Source organism: Primulina tabacum, chromosome 4 (assembly GCF_025594145.1).
Source record: "Primulina tabacum isolate GXHZ01 chromosome 4, ASM2559414v2, whole genome shotgun sequence".
NCBI classification, from domain to species: Eukaryota; Viridiplantae; Streptophyta; class Magnoliopsida; order Lamiales; family Gesneriaceae; genus Primulina; species Primulina tabacum.
In genome coordinates this window covers 20,097,617-20,114,037 of record NC_134553.1, presented here as the reverse complement: position 1 = coordinate 20,114,037, position 16,421 = coordinate 20,097,617, and the positions used below count along the sequence as shown (strand labels likewise).

Here is a 16,421-nt window from a genome sequence, read left to right as displayed (position 1 = left end):
TTGTAGCCTGCATCGATAGGAACACAGTACTGAAGTCGGATTGAAAATCAGACGGACGGATCGAAATATAAAGGCGTAAGGATTTCTCAAGACCAATTATCGAGTCTTTCTTGCTGCCAAATGAACTGAATGAAGCAACTTTACATATATATATATCCAACTTGCATGTCTATGAAACGTGGCTCATTTTTCTTAAACTTCGGTCGGCGCTCGGGCGGTCAAGAATTACCGCCCGGGAGCGGAATGTTCTGCCCTAGCTCTTTTGGATTACACATTGGCGCTCGGGCGGTCACAAACTACCGCTCGGGCGCCGCATCCTCTTCCCAAAACATGTTCCTATTGAACATTGGCGCTCGGTCGGTCAAAAACTACCGCTCGGGCGCCAATAGTTCTGCCCCAAAAATTGTGTCATTCATATGCTTAGCCCAATCTGGTCTCGAAATGATCCATCTATAATCATATCAGTTCAAAATCGATAATCTCTGATTAATGGAATCAAAATCTCGGGCATTACACCAAGTGCTTAACCTTTCAACAAGTCAATGCAAAACATCAACGGCCTGGAGGACTCCTACAACCATTAGAAATACAAAAGTGGAAGTGGGAAAACATCTGCATGGATTTTGTAGTCGGGCTACCGAAATAAAGGCAAGGTCACGATGGGATCTGGGTAATCGTGCGCAGGTTGACCAAATCTGCACATTTCTTACCAGTGCGAATGAATTACAACTTGGGCAAATTAGCCAATATGTACATGGACAATATAGTGAGATTACATAGAGTCCCGACAAGCATATTATCTGACAGAGATTGAAGATTCGTATCACGATTTATGAAAACTTTCCAAGAAGAAATGAGAACCAAAGTCACTATCAGCACGGCCTATCATCCACATACTGATGGCCAAATTGAAAGAACAGTTCTTACCCTCGAGGACATGTTGAGGGCATGTGCTCTGGATTTTCATGGAAATTGGAGTGAAAAGTTACCTTGATAGAATTTGATTATAATAACAATTATCACAGCAGCATTGAAATGGCTCCGTATGAGGCATTATATGGCCGAAAGTGTAGATCACCTCTATACTAGGATGAAGTCGGAGAAAAGGCTATTACTGGACCAGAGCTTGTTCGAATAACCATTGACAAAGTCGCCATAATCAGAGAAAAACTCAAGACAGCTCAAGATAGACAAAAGAACTAGGCAGATTTGAAAAAAAGACCGTTGGAATTGGAAATCGGTGAAAAGGCATATGTCAGTCTCTCCTATGAAGGGAGTGGTTCGGTTCAGTAAATCCGAAAAGTTGAATCCAAGGTATGTAGGACCATTCGAGATACTGGAAAAAGTGGGAACCCTAGCCTATCGACTGGCTTTGCCACAAGATATGTCCAGAATTCATAACGTATTCCACATCTCACAACTAAGGAAATATGTCCCAGACCCGAGTCATGTTCTCAAAGTTGCACCGCTGATGGTGGAAGGACACCTGAATGAAGAAATTAAATATGAAGAGGTCCCTATTCGAATAGTGGACACAAAAGATCAAGTGTTGAGACACCGGACAATTCCATATATCAAAATACAGTGGTCAAATCATAATGAACGGGAAGCAACCTAGGAACTAGAAGAGAAGATGCGCACACAATATCCTCATCTATTCAAAAGATCGAGCTGATCCAAGCTTCGAGGAAAAACTTTCAATAAGGAGGGTGGGATGTGAGAACTCGGAATTTCTGAAGTAAATCATTTAAGGAATAGGGTGTTAAAGGAGGAGCTAAGGGATTGGACAAATTAATTATGCAAGAAATGACCATTTAAAAAGTTTATGAGACCTTTGGTGCTTGAGATAGCCTTGACTACATTCATTTCAAGCCATGGGGGAGATGAAGGGACAAAGTCATGGGGGAGATGAAGGGACAAAGTTTTCATCTATAAATGACACTCAAAAGGTGAAAGAAAAACACACCAAAAAGCCAAACAAAATTTCGGCTACTCCCCTCCATAAAGCAACAAAATTTCGGCCAAGGCAAGGGTGAAAGAAGAACCAACTTCATGTTGTTAGAGTGCTAAAGCAAATACATCGAGGTGCTACTGAATTGCCGGCATAAATTGCTCAAGCAACACGCCAAAGTACTGTCCAAACTTCGGAAGAAACTCCGTTCAAGAATCTGCAAATTTCGAAGCATACCTACGCAATTCGGTAAGTGGGTTTTCGTTACGTATTTGTTTGTAATTTTAAACTTGAATATATATATATCATGATATGCATGTGTGTGTGTCCTTATTATCGAAAATTTCAGTCTTTCTTTTTTAAAATTTCGATCGATGATACATTCTTTCTGGTTTGTTCATTCAGTTTTTCGACGTTTTTTGATTCCGCTGTATTGCTTCAAAAATCTGATAAGCACTGATTGATAAATCTGAATTCTATGTGTAATGCCCGAGATTTTATTCCTTTAATCCGAGATTATTAATAGATAATTGATGTGATTATGAAAGGCCAAGATCTGAGGAAGACATAAGAAGACATGATTATAGGTGTGAGTCCAGAAGGTCTCGCGCATATGCACGGAGACGAGACGCGCATATGCGCGAGCTGCCATATGCCGAGGCAGAAGACCTCGCGCATATGCGCGAGATGGGGCGCGCATACGCGCGAGCAGATTTATGTACAAGCGCTTAGACAGTAGGTCTCGCGCATATGTGCGAAACGAAGCGCGCATATGCGCGAGCTGGTCAATTTGAATGTGCCGAGACAGTAGGTCTCGTGCATATGCGCGAGCATGGGACGCACATATGCGCAAGGAATGTTGGAAGTGAAATTAGAAAAGGACACATGTCTTGCCATGCAATAAATATATAAGCCTCTTCTATCTTTATTTTAATTCAGAACTTCAGTGAAAGAACCGAGAGTCCATGGAACCCCGAAGTTTTCTTGAATTTTAAATTGTTGATTGTGCAAGATCCGGCCGTCTGATTTTTAATCCGAGTTGCGTTTCGTGCTTCTCTCGTCAAGAGCTTCAAAAGGATGTAAGTTTTATTACTTTCCTGTATGGTTCGAAAATTTGGTATTTGGGGAATCATAATTTGATTTATAATATGTATTCCTGAGATTGGGGTAATCGTATAACCGAAATCGGATTGAAGAACGGACAACCTATGTAATTGTTATCATTTTTCACTTATATTCGAATGGGGTTGTACAGATTTGGTATTGGAATTGTGTTTGTTGATTGATTATGAGTTGTTGAGATTGGTCGTTTGTCGTTTGTATTGTTGGATATATCGAGATTGTGCTGTTATGCCGTCGAAACAGAATTAAATTGAGTTCTGATCATATCCAGTATTGCCTTAAGTTGTATGTGATATTATACTTCTCGAAATGTCATTCCAGATTTGGTGTTGAAGGCTTCGAAGACTGAACAAAGCCAGATTGAGGTTTGAATCCACCAAAAACTACGAAAAGAAAGGTATAAATCAATGTTAAACCGGGAGATACAACTCGAGTAAGAGATAGCTTGAGTTTCCCAAAACCACATACTATATTGTTATTGCTCTGATGTGTTTGCAATTCTTGAGATTGATATGCGTAGTCTATTGAGTTATAGCAAAGCATGTATTATGAGTCTTTGGTAGAGGTGCCAGGTCACTGGACATTTGGTTTATATCGGTGTGCTTAGGAGAAGATCGACTCCTATTGTAGAGATTCGATATAGAGGGCCAATGTCTGGGAATAAGAACGTACCACCATCTAGCTAGGAAGAGTAGGTGGGAGACTTGTTACGTTCTTATTCAATCGGGATCTCTAGATAAAAGTCGAATCAAAGATTAAGAGTTTAAGAGTTTGATTTACAGTTTTGTATTGATTTATGTTTTCGTAGATTACGATACATATTGTTTTACAAATGTTATATGCTTTTGTATATGTTTATATGAAATTCATGTATACGTTGTTTATACTGGGAAATATGTTTCTCACCGGAGTTATCTGGTTGTTGTTGTGTTTGTATGTGTGCATGACAACAGGTGAGACAGGATCAGGGTCGAGAAGAGGATGAACGATCGAGATTAGAGTGGAGATCCGGGCTTAGATATAGTACTTCTACTAATCCGATGGATGTTACAGCGACACCCATGGAAACATTGCTGAAGAGATTTCAGTCGTTCAAACCGCCGACTTTGACGGGCATTGAGAATTCTATTGATTGTGAGAGTTGGCTTGATGATATTGAAATGCTGTTTGATTCACTTGATTACACTGATGAACGAAGAGTTAGACTGATTGGGCATCAATTACACGATGTTGCAAAAAGCTGGTGGCTCACGACTAAGAGAGTGTTATAGCATCGAGGTACGGTTATTACTTGGAAGATCTTTAAAGATGAATTCTATCAACGATTCTTCCCTGTATTGTACAAAAAAGACAAGGGTGCAGAGTTTGCTAATCTGAGTCAGGGTCAATTTAATATTGAAAAATATGTGGCCAAATTCTCTACCTTGTTACGATTTGCTCCTCATGTTGCTGACAATGATAAAGCCATGGCTGATCAGTTTATTAATGGATTGAATCCAGATATTTTTACACTAGTAAATACAGGGAGACACAATAATTTTGCTGATGCTTTGAACAGAGCAAAATGAGCTGAAGCAGGCTTGATTAGACAGCGAGGAACTTTGTATGTTGCTCCTACACAGAAACAGCTACTACCCTCAACTCAGTTCCACCAACCGCCTCCCAGATTTGATAGTGGTAGTAGCAGCAGTGGAAAGAAAGATAATCTGAAAGCCCGAGGGAAACAGTTTAAGAATTCTGGTAGTAGTTCATCTAGCTCCAGTGGTTCACGACAGAACCATAGTTATACAAGGGTATATTGTAGAACATGTGGAGGAAGACATCCAACAGAACAATGCCAAGGAGTGTTTGGTAGTTGCAATATCTGTCGACAGTAGGGACATTTTGCTAGAGTCTTTCCACAGCGAGGTTCTCAACGATCCCAGGGAGCAGAATCATCTGGATCAGTGGCTCAGACTGATAGACAATCATCTGCTGTTCACTCATTCCAACCACCTACTACTCAGTCACAGCCGAGGACAGGAGGAAGCGAGACTGTTAGCCAACCTCAAAGACAGCAGGCCAGAGTGTTTGCCTTGACTGAGGAACAGGCCCAGGAAGCACCTGATGATGTTGTTGCAGGTAACTGTTCTCTTCGTGGTTACTCTGCTTATGTATTGATTGATACGGGTGCATCCCATACTTTTATTTCTGAGCGATTTTCATTGATACATGATTTGCCTGTTGAGTCATTATCTGCTGTAGTATCTGTCTCTTCACCTTTGGGGAGATGTCTTATATCAGTGAAGTCTGTTAAACACTGTATACTGCAGTATGATGGCAATGAGATAGAGTTAGATTGTATTGTACTCGGTTTGTTTGATTTTGACTGCATTATCAGTATTGATATGCTGACCAAGCATAGAGCTACCGTAGACTGTTTCCAAAAAATTGTGAGAATCAGACCTGAAATGGCTGACGAATGAAAATTTTACGGTAAGGGTTCCAGAGCTCGAATTCCTTTGATATCTATTTTGTCTATGACTCGATTATTACAGAAAGGAGCAGAGGGATTCCTTGTGTATCCAGTAGATGTACTGAAATCGAGCCTTTCATTGGCAGATTTGCCAGTGGTATGTGAGTTTGCTGATGTCTTTACAGATGAGATTCCGGGTTTGCCTCCAGTCCGAGAAATAGACTTCAGCATTGAATTGATACCAGGTACCGTACCTATTTCTAAAACTTCATACAGAATGGCACCGATTGAATTGAAAGAATTGAAAGAGAAGCTAGAAGATTTAATAGCCAAGGGTTACATCAGACCGAGTGTTTCTCCTTGGGGTGCTCCAGTATTGTTTGTCAGAAAGAAAGACGGTTCAATGAGACTCTGCATTAATTATCGGCAATTGAACAGGGCTACGATAAAGAATAAATATCCTTTGCCTCATATTGACGATCTATTTGATCAGTTGCAGGGTTCTTCTGTTTATTCCAAGATCGATACGAGATCTGGATATCATCAGCTTATAGTCAGAGATTCTGATATATCGAAAACAGCTTTCAGAACCAGGTATGGCCACTATGAATTTATAGTCATGCCGTTTGGTTTAACGAATGCTCCAGCTGTATTTTGGGTTAGATGAACCGTATATTTCAGAAATATCTTGATGAATTTGTGATTATCTTTATTGATGATATTCTGATTTATTCAAAAAATTTGATTGATCATGTTGAGCATCTGAGAATTGTATTGAGAACTCTGAGAACTGAGAAACTGTATGTAAAGCTGTCTAATTGTGAATTTTGGCTGAAACAAGTAATATTTTTGGGGCACATTATATCTGGAGATGGTATTTCTGTTGATCCTAGCAAAGTTGAGGTTGTGATCAGTTGGCCTAGACCGACTTAAGTACCAGAGATGCGCAGTTTTATGGGTTTTGTTGGCTATTATCATCGATTCATTAAAGATTTCTTCAGTATTGCTAAGCCGATTACCTAGTTGACTCAGAAGAATGTACCTTTTGTTTGGTCAGAAGCTTGTGAATCTAGTTTTCTGGAATTGAAGAAGAGATTAATCAGCGCTCCGGTATTGACTATCCCGTCAGGTACTGGAGATTTTGTTGTTTATTGTGATGCTTCTCACAGAAGACTAGGTTGTGTTTTGATGCAGTGAGGACATGTTATTGCTTATGCCTCGAGACAATTGAAAACACATGAGACTCGCTATCCGATTCATGATCTTGAACTGGCTGCCATCGTATTTGCATTGAAGATTTGGCGACACTATCTATATGGTGAGAAGTTTAAAATTTATTTTGATCACAAGAGTTTGAAATAGCTATTTTCACAGTTAGAACTGAATATGAGGCAACGTAGATGGCTTGATTTATTGAAAGATTTTGATTGTGAAATCAAATATTATCCGGGAAAATCAAATGCAGCAGCTGATGCACTGAGTCAAAAGGTATGTTCTTTATCCTTATCGACGATTGGTGTTTCGAATTTGATTGAAGATTGCTGTCTTTCTGGATTAGTATTTGAGACAGATTGTTAACCTCTGAGACTTTATGCCATTCAAGTTGAACCAGAGTTGATTTTAAAAATCAAAGAAACACAGAAAGTTGATCAGAATGTTCAGAATTCGATTGCGATGGTCAGAGCAGGGCATCGATCAGAATATCAGGTTCGTGATGATGTATTATATGTGAATAATCGTCTTGTTTTGTCAGATGTTTCAGACTTGAAACGGCAGATTTTGACAGAAGCACACTGTAGTCGTTTCCGTATACATCCTGGTGGCAGAAAAATGAACAATGATCTGAAGAAACAGTTTTGGTGGTGTAGAACCCGTAAACCAGACTACATATAAGTCATGCATAATTTCTAGCATTTAAAGTAAAATGATTTTTATTATTATTGCATGAGTATTTATTCTTTCCTTTAAATCTAATTATTGTATGCAGGAGTTTAATTTTATCTTTTCAGTTAATTCAGTGAGGCCGGACTGGAGTTGGAGTTTTGAGATAAAATTTAAGATTTAAGAAATCATTCCCAGAGTTTATTTTAGCTAGCTAATATGTTAATTTAAGTTAAAAGGAGGTTTAAGGAATTATTTAAGTAACTTGAGGTAAGTAGGAAATAAGTTCATTTAGGCTCCATAATTAAGGTGTTAAGTCCCTAAATTATTTAAAGGATAGGTAAGGCTCTTAAGGTTTAAAATACACTAACTAAATAATATTTCCCCTCCATTTATTGGATTATTTTCGGCCACTTCTTAGTGAATAAACAATTATTTACCAACTCACCTTTGACCATTTCCTTGTCATTTATTAGCATGATAATCCTTTCATTTATTAATCACCCTTAATTAATTAATATTAGATCATTATCCTAACCTTGTTTAGCATGTAGAATCGGTCATGATCCCTCCAACCATCTCTAGGATATCAAGGCATTTCAAAATTCAAAAAAGAGAGCAAGACTTGGTCTTGCCATCCCTTTTATATTGCAACCCCTCCCCTCACTCTCCTAACCATCATTTCCTATCCCTCCTCACCGAAATTCAGTACACATTTCAGAGCATTTTCGTGAGAAATCAGTGAGAAAAACTGAGAGCATTTAGAGAAGAAATCGAGTAGAAGGAAGGAAGGTAGGTCACTCCGTCTCCTCCGCGCCGCGTCGTCGTTTCGTTCGTTTTCCTTTCAAAACGAAACCAGGCATGTTTATATTTTTATAGACTCTTCAATCAAGTCATATTATTATTTTAAAACATCGCATGTACACAAATTTGAAGGGAAAAACCGAAATACATGACAAAATATTTTCGAAACCAAGGTGCAGATTTTCGGTTTTCCCTTGTGCTCTCACGTTTTTGGTTGTTTCTGTCGCTGTAGGGTATGGCTCGATCCTAGGCTCCCAAGGATGCATCTAGACATGTATTAGGACATGTTAGGACCATATTAGTCCGTTTGTTCAGCCCCATACTCTCTGGAATCACAGTATTGACAGCAACTCATCCTTAGGGCCATATTGTGCTTCGATTTTGTTGCTTGCTGTCAAGGGAGAGTTTCTGACCTTGGCTGCCCTAGGGGCCTATAGACATGGTTGGAACACTTCCCTATCATGTCTAGGACGTGACCAAGATGCCCTTTCATGGCTTGGTTCACGTCCCAATCGGTTTCAAAAATAAACAAGAACAGCCCCTCGGTTTTTAGAAGAATTCTGGTGTTGCGTGTGTGTAATGTTTCGAAAGTTTGGGTGTTTGTGTGGATCTTGGTTGGCTCATTAGCCCTTAGCCACGGTTCATACCATGCCCCTTGATGTCTAGATCATGCCATGGTCAATCAAATGGTCAATGGAATGGTCCATGATAGAACAATCGCAGCACCCCATGCATGAAGGTGTGCTCTCGAGTGGAATCACTTGGCTTGTTTTGGTTGTGGTTCGAATTGTGGCTGGCCTAGGGCCCTTAGCCATGGTTCAAATCATTCCTTAGGGTGTTGGTAAGAGGTTCTGGTCGGTGGTTCAAGCCCCAATGGCAATTAGCCTCGCAAACGATGCAAGGAAACCAAAGCACAGCTGCTGTATTTTGTGGACAGCAACTTGCTGCTTCGGTTCAGTGGCTCGTTCGAGTTCTTGGTTGGATTTTAGCCTATGGCCTTGGACTTGGATGGTGCCTCATCAAGTTAGGAAGGTATGTTTTTGTCCGTTCGTGATTCGGATCATTTTAGAGGTCGTACGAGAATTTACGGTGCGATGTGCCAAATTGACTCTCGAAAGAGCGTTTCATGTTTTGGCCTCAATTCACCAAAATTTCGACTTACATCATTTTTGGAGCATTATTTCATCATTTTAGGGGTATTTTAATCATGACTAAATGATTGTTCGGTGTTAGTTAGGGTTGGCACGGAGTCATGATTAAATACGAAGTCGTTGGGCGTAATTGTCTCGTTTTTGGATTCAATTACAAAGTTGGGTCAAGAAAATCATTTGCATATTTTTCATGTTAAAATTTAGGTCGCAGCGAGCCTGGGAACGATCCAATCCATGTGGTAAAATAATACAAGATATTTCATTATGCCATTTAATTATATTACGTGCATAAAAATATAAAATATTCATTTTTTTTTAGATTTATGCGATATTGCTTGTGACCATTTTACTATCATGGGATTATTGCATCACATGGTTGTCAGTTTCCGGTTCAGTTCAGTTCCACCCAGTATAATGTGGCATTAGTCTGATCAGACGATTATTACTTCACCCGGTCGCCAGTTACCGGTCAGTTCAGTTCAGTGCATGGGGCCACTTGCGTAGAACATAATCTCACTAGAAAATTATTACATGCTATTTCATTACAGGGCTCCATGGAGCAAACATTTTCACTATGATTTTAGTTCAGTTATGCACGTATTATAATTAATCAGGACACGATATTTTACGTTATGCCTCATGACATGTTATTTTTACTCCCATGCAACTTTATTATATGATTCGAGATATGACTGAGAAAGTAAAGCTGATTCAGCAGAGAATGAAGACACCTCAGGATAGACAGGCCAAATATGCAGATATTCGACATCGACCGTTCGAGTTTGAGCAAGGAGACAGAGTATTTCTAAAGATTTCTCCTTTCAGAGGCGTTGTCAGATTTGGCAAAAGAGGAAAGTTGTTGTGACTTTGATTGTTGCACTCCCAAGAGCAGGTTGTCCACAAGTAGTATAATTCGGTGAGTCCGAATATCGTATCCACAGGGAAGCTAAGTTAATTACAAGTCCACTACAATGTCTTTTTGTTTTGTTTTTGTTTTTGTTTCTTTTTAATTTTAATTGTTTGAATCTTTAATGGGTAAATTTTAATTGTTCAAATTTTAATTTAAGTAGTTGAGATTAAAGGATCCACTCTTGGTATTTTAATAAAGTTAACATTAACGAACATTATTGAAATCCACTTAATAAAATGGTTTTCAATATATTAAATAATCATATTTATATTATGCTATATATTATTATCTTATAAGTATATAATATATACCAAAACTTATAAATATGGTCAAGTATTTACTGTGCTATATATATTTGTAAACACTAAATCAAGGTTCCCACTTTAAATGGTTGGTAAAACCAAACAAACATTTAAATGATACCAATAAATTAATACTATGATATATTCATATATAATAAATCAAGGAATCCAATTTAAATGGTTGGTAAAACCAAACAAACATTTAAATGGTTCCAAGAATTTAATATTATAATATATTCATATATAATAAATCAAGGCATCCACTTTAAATGGTTGGTAACACCAAACTAACATTTAAATGGTTCCAAGAATTTAGTGTAACATATAACAACAATAAATCAAAACTCCCACTTATAAGTAGGGTATAAAAATGCTTAAAGAAATAAATATAACATAAACAATAAATAATGATTAAATAATATAAAACATAGATTCTTACCTTTTAGTAACCTTATTATCATGCCAAGAGTTTCACCTTTTCATCTCAACTTTAGGAAGTTAGCTATTCATTATTCAAAGTGTAAAACTTTGAATATGAAATTAACATGCTAATTATATTTAAATGAAGAAATAAAGGAAAAATATAGAGAGAAATATTATGAACTCAAAGGTTTGTTCATAGAATGAGGGATATCTCAATACATTACAATGCACCCCTATTTATAGCCAAATTTGGGGAGACAACCACAAATAAAATATTATTTTTTTACACAAAAGTCTTCATTGGTGTTCCAAGATATTATATTATATTACACATCACTTTTGAAAAATTTTTCTTGGAATTTGCTTCTTCACATAAAAAGAAACATGTGAATAATTGAGTTGTCTAGTTGTGGTATTTTTTTTCAAATCACTTGACCAAGTAATTTGAGAGATATGGTCAAAATACTAGAGCATGGTAAAACTGCCACTCCTTTGCTAACTTTATTTGTTGCTTAATTTGATCCCAATTGTGAGAGGATTTTTATCTCATGATTGACACCAATATTGTAGATATTAACATCAACTTTCTACAGGTCCAAGAATCATCTTAATCCCATTTGTAACGCCAAGTTTATTCTTGTTTTATTGAACCTGTAAAAAATTGTAAAAACTTGTAATTACACAACAACTTATATTTTATACAATTTATTATAAAACATATAATATTTAAACATTTAATAAAACAAAAACTATATATTTATATTATAAAACATTTAATTAATGTACAATTTTTATGTTTATCATACCTCCCAACCAGCTTATTGCTAGTCCCTAGCAATTTAAGCGTTAATAGCAATACAAAACATATTGATTAATTTAAATAGAAATGTAATCAAAACTATCTAAGTGTTTAAATTAAATTTGAAAACTATCAAAGTTATATCATGATCATCATAATTATAATTTATGAAATAATTTGAGATGTTCAATTCAAAGCTTATTTCAGGTAGTTAAATGTACACGGCCTTCAGAAATTCCTAGTAAGAGTCTCAACTCCATATCCTTACAAGTTAATAAATGTTTCAATTTATGGCAACGATTTCTCTCATGGAGTTGGAATATAGATAAATGCTCAGAAAAATGGTTTACAGAATGCAGACAGACAAACGAGCCAAACTAATCAAAAGATAGAAAATCCATTGATTCAAAATCTAGTTGTTCTTATTATATATTTTTTCCTGATATTTTTTTTATTATTATTTTTTTTTACATTACATCATGGAATCAGACTAAGTTTATGCTTCTTGACCACATATTTATTTAATTTGTACAATAAATTTCTCTCTCTTTTTTGTTTTTTGTTTTTTGTTTTTTTTATGAGAGATATATGGGTCGTAGCATATAACTTAAAAATTACATAGATATTCAATATCTTTTTTTTTGTATTTTTCTCCTTTTTTTTTTCAAGGAAATATCATTTTTTTTTTCTTCAAAATAAGAAATCAAGATCTAAACAATAGATAGTCTCTCTCATGATCAATAAAGGCTCGAAAGCTGTTTTCTCAGTCCTCTCCACTCACTCACAAAATATGTGTGAGTTTAAAATTATAGGCACTCTTATAAGGTATATCTTGGGCTATATACTTTAATACCTGATATTATCACAATTGGTTAATCATTCAAAAAGATTTCATAAATCATATTTTTATATTGATCAGAATATTAAAATTGACTTTTTTTTCAAATAAAAATTTAAAAATTCTTAAATAGATTAATGCATGTTCTAATTTAAATCTTTCAAACATGTAATGTATGACAATTTTTGCAAAAATTACTAAGATACAAACAATAAACATGATTTTATTTTAAAATAATATATATTATTATTTTTTATTTATTTTTTTTAAATTTTTTTTTTATAAGTTTGTTCTCCCCCCAATCAGAATATGACATTGTCCCTAATGTCAAAATAACTATTAATAAAGAGTACGTAATGAAAGAGATATCACCTGGAATTTTATTGAAGATAACAAACTGAAACAAACGCAAACCAATCCACGACTTTTGAATCAATGATCCAACTTCCTTTTCTTACTGCTTGATTGCGACCAATTGATCTTTGTTATCATCGGATCAGGCTTATGAACAAAAGCTTCCAAATCATCAATTAATTGGTCTGCAGTCGAAGCACAGATGAGCATCCGTCGTGAATTTTCTGAAATGAAATTCTATTCCACAGCTTTATCAAGAAATGTCAACAAACTGTCAAAATAATTATTGATATTCAACAAGCCCACAGATTTATTATGGATATTAAGTTGTGCCCAAGAAACAGTGTGAAAAATTTCTTCTAATGTACCAAAACCACCTAGTAGTGCAATAAAAGCATCAGAATTTTCAATCATTTGAGTGATTCTTTCATACATAGAAGAAACTTTTAATTCCTCCCCAATCGTAACACCTGTAATATTTCCTTCAGCTAAAGCTGTAGAAATAATACCCAAAACCTGACTACCTCCAAGATGAGCAGATGTTGAAACAGATCCGATTAACCCAATATTACCTCCCCCATATACCAAGTGAGTTTTTCTCTTAGCCAATATCTTTCCAAGATTATTCGCTGCTTCTACAAACACTTCATTTTTTCCAGGACTCGACCCACAAAATACACAAATATTTTTCAATGTTTGTGCAGAGGATCCAGCCATGTTTTTACTTTCTTTTTTTTTCCTGGGAAAATAGAGAGAAAGATGAGAGATTTTATAGAAAGTAATATGTTATCATGACAAAACTATGGGTCACAGCTGTAAACAGAATAAATAGTGAAAACAATAATGAGACACATGCATATAAACAGTAGTGTGATTGTGGCTCACAATTTTCCTCTGGTTTTACGTCCAGAAACGGCTTAACGCCTTCTATGAGTCGAGGATATGCTTCCCATCCAATTTTCTTATAAATTGGCAAACATGGTCTTTTTTAGTCGGATTCCCAAGACTATGACGCTCATCTTGGAATTGTTTCCATAAACGGAGAAGTTCAATATGCACATGTCCACTAGAATGCGTCTCAAGAGTCAATAAGATGTTATCTAAAGACTCCTTACTCAGCCCATTCTTAATGAAACCAATTTTATCTTCTCTGTTATTGGAAACACATCCCAAAGATCTGCATCGTTTGTCACAAGTCCATCTTGCACACTTATGACAAACCCTTAAACTTTTGGCCCTTCGTTTGTTCGCATAAGTGCTTTTTCCTAATCCAGGCAAATATCGAATGAGCAATGATTGTGGAACTTCTCCTCCAAATCGGACCTTAGCTTCTATTACAAGACGAATATCTTCTGGAATTCCTTTTTGCATTAGCAATCTCAATCTTTCACACCTTCCTGCATAAATTTTTCTTAGAACATTTTCAGAAACAGAGGGAAAATATTTACAAATTTTTGAGAGAATTTCATCAGTTTTGAAAAGAAAAGAAATGATTTTTTTTTATTTTTGTATCAGCAATTGTGGGAAACTGATTTAACTGACTATGAGAGTCACGGAGTACCGTTATCCGCCATTTAACCGGGAAAATAAAAATATTAAGAAAACCTGAAATAAAAACAAACAAACTTAAATGCAACAACAACAAAAAAAAATCAAGGATCAGAAAGGGAAATAAACTCTTCTTGAAAGATTTCATTTTCTAAAAATGGTTTAAGCCTTTGTCCATTTACTTTAAAAATATCACCATTTTTAGGATTTTCAATATCCACAGCTCCATAAGTATACACATGCTTTACAACATATGGGCCTGTCCATCTTGATCGTAATTTTCCTGGGAATATGTGAAGTCGAGAATTATAAAGCAAAACTTTTTTACCAATCTCAAAAGATTTTCTAAGAATTGTTTTATCATGAAATGATTTGATTTTTGCTTTATAAATCCTTGAATTCTCATACGCGTCATTTCTGAGTTCATTAAGTTGCAATTTACGCAATTTTTTGGCATCATCTATGCTTGAATTTAAAGTTTTGATCGCCCAATAAGCTTTATGTTCCAATTCCACAAGCAAATGACAATGTTTTTCATAAACCAACCTATAGGGAGACATATTCAATGATGTTTTAAAAGCTGTTCGATATGCCCAAAGTGCATCATTAAGTCGCAGAGACCAATCTTTTCTATTTGAGTTAACAGTTTTTTTCCAAAATTTGTTTTATCTCCCTATTAGCTAATTCAACTTGTCCATTTGTTTGAGGATGATAAGGAGTAGTTACTTTATGAGTAATACCATATTTTTTCATTAATGAAGCAAATGGTTTATTAACAAAGTGAGTTCCCCCATCACTTATCATGGCTCGAGGAATTCCAAATCTACTAAAAATATTTTCTTTTAAAAATTTGATGACGATTTTATGATCATTTTTTCGACATGGAATTGCCTCTATCCATTTGAAAACATAATTAACTGCAACTAAAATATACAAGTATCCAAACGACGATGGAAAAGGTCCCATAAAATCAATTCCCCAACAGTCAAAGATTTCAATTTCAATGATAGGATTCAAAGGCATCATGTTTCTTTTTGAAATCGCACCCAATTTTTGACAATTTTCACAGATCTTCATATTTCGTGGGTGTCTTTAAACAAAGTGGGCCAATAAAATCCACACTGCAAGATTTTTGCAGCCGTTTTCTTTGAAGAAAAATGTCCTTCCGCATGCTTCTGAATGACAAAATTTAATGACACTACTTACCTCATTGTCGGGTATGCAACGTCGAAAAATTTGATTTGGACAATACTTGAACAGATACGGATCATCCCAATAAAAGTTTTTTACCTCATTCAAAAATTTTCTTTTATCTTGGGAACTCCATTGCGGTGGCATTTTTCCTGTCACAAGAAAATATACTATGTTAGCAAACCAAGGTGTAGTAGTAACTGAAAATAGATGTTCATCAGGAAAATTATCGTTAATTGGTGTCATTTCACAAGATGATCATGTTACTAGTCTCGATAAATGATTGGCTACGACATTCTCGGTTCCTTTTTTATCTTTGATCACAATGTCAAATTCTTGGAGTAACAAAATCCATCGTACCAGTCGTGGCTTTGCATCCTCTTTGGTCAACAAATATCTAATAGCAGAATGATCAGTAAACACAATAGCCGTTGATCCAATCAAATAAGAACGAAATTTATCTAATGCAAATATTACAGCAAGTAGTTCTTTTTCAGTTGTGGAGTAATCCATTTGAGCATTGTTTAAAGTTCTACTTGCATAATATATCACATAAGGCTTACCGTTTCTTCTTTGACCCAGTACTGCACCGACTGCATAATCACTCGCATCGCACATGATTTCAAATGGTAAAGACCAGTCAGGAGGTTGCATGATAGGAGCTGATGTTAAATGTCGAATAATTTTATCAA

At 35.9% G+C, this 16,421-nt stretch overlaps 1 pseudogene; it reads right to left on the bottom strand.

The window, feature by feature from the left end:
- Positions 1-16,421, bottom strand: part of LOC142541894 (uncharacterized) — a 40,780-nt pseudogene that overhangs the window by 14,603 nt on the left and 9,756 nt on the right.